This window comes from Ctenopharyngodon idella, chromosome 17 (genome assembly GCF_019924925.1).
Source record: "Ctenopharyngodon idella isolate HZGC_01 chromosome 17, HZGC01, whole genome shotgun sequence".
NCBI lineage: Eukaryota > Metazoa > Chordata > Actinopteri > Cypriniformes > Xenocyprididae > Ctenopharyngodon > Ctenopharyngodon idella.
The window spans coordinates 435,498-437,500 of NC_067236.1; positions in this window are offsets into that span (position 1 = coordinate 435,498).

Sequence of the window (2,003 nt, forward strand, 5' to 3'; positions counted from 1 at the left end):
GGACACTTGACATTTGACATTTGATATTCAACAGTGCTTTGCATCTGCCTGCATTGACACAATTTTCTTTAAGAGCTGCTGTGCAGCCAAAATTATATACCAGTTATCACTGTAAAGCTGCTTTGACACAATCTGCATTGTAAAAAGCGCTATATAAATAAAGGTGTCTTGACTTGACTCTCTGTATGTAAAGAATCTCAAGTCATGTCTTGAAGAAAGTTTCCATATTGCGAGAGAAAATTCCAAAAAGATGGCGGAATGGAATAAAACCCGCTATAACAAATGCGTGACAGCGTCAACATTGCACAGGGGAGACAGAGTTTTAGCCAGGAGTGATTGACTCAGGGAAAAGAACAAACTTGCTGACAAATGGGAAGGAGTAGTCTATGTAGTTATAGACCAATGTGGTGATTTGCCAGTGTATAAAGTATGCCCTGAAACTCAAACAGGACCTGGATGTTACGTCGTGATTTGTTACGTCCTTCTGTAAATCTTCCATTTGAGATACTGGCAAAGTCTGCAAAAACTCACAGTAAAGCAGCTTGCAGATGTTCTGAGGAAGAGGAAGGAAATTGTTCAATGCCTCAACTTGATATTGTGAAAGAGCCTTTTGTGGATGCAGTGCAAGTTCCTCTGTATAAAAGCATCTGCTGCATGCAAATTAAAATATAATGGCTGCACAAATACATATCAGTTTGACTAATTTATTGTCAACCCAATAAAATGCCAGTTTAAAAATGCTGTTGGTATATGAAAAAAATGTATTGCCAGTGTCATTAAGCTTTTTTTTTTTTAAGTGTACAATCAACATACAAAAAATGAAAGAGGTATGTTTCAATAAAACAGTGACTGGTTTCAGTTTTTTGTAAGGTCTAAATATTTTCTGATGGCATTTTTATTATCTATTACACAACACAATAAAGCCCATGGCGATGTGAGCCTGAAAAAAACATTTTTATGTTCTCCTGCACTTGCACATCATCACCAGTAGATGCCAGTCATGTAATGGATGTGAATCTGAGGCGCTGCCAAAAGGGAAATCAATATTCAACTTATACTGTACTGTAAATAAACACTGAAGATTCATAAAGGATGTGCTGATATTCTGTGAAATGCATGAGATAAACAAACTAATCACATGTTCTAGTAAACAATTCATGAATGATTGTTTCTCTTCTGCTATAGCCTATTGTTTACATTTGATTTTCCAATTGACATTTTGAAATTTCATTTTTATTTGATGTGTATTTACCAAATATTTTATACAGCCATTCTAGTTTAAACTTTCACATAAATTGGCTGTGAGAAAAATTGACCTTTCTACATGATTTGTCGACAGATAACTTTTTGTTTTGTTTTGTTGTTTTTTTACATTATGATCATTTTCGGTTACATTTTGGTTACTGTATTGTATGAATAAGAGAAAGTATTTTTTAGATGTTGAAACTTGTCACCATTCAGTGCATGAATTTAATATATATATATATATATATATATATATATATATACATATAATGCAGTTCAGTTAAACAGCAGCATGATTACAATGTTTAAAAAATGACAAAAAAAATCCCTTAATGTAATATACAGGACTGCAAAAAATAATATAGGGAATATGCAAAAATCAGATCCTAAAAGCTTATAAATGCTGATGCCATTAATGTATAAATATGTTTTTAACTGAATAATTCTGAAAAGTGTTCTGCTTACAAAGGCTTCATTTATTTGATATAAAATACAGCAAAGACAGTTATATTGTGAAATATTTTTAAATTTAAAATAAATTATAATTACAAATATTTAACGCAATTAACATACCATCCATTTTTTTCTGTCATCCTTTGATTAGCTTTACAATATATGATCACGCTCTTATTCATGCAAATACTTTTAAACTATTCAAGCGCGCCAAAAGAGAACGTGCTGTCTGTGAATGTCCTCACACACACACACACACACGCACAGAAAGACATGCCAGTATTGTATCGTGCAGCAGCGGCAGA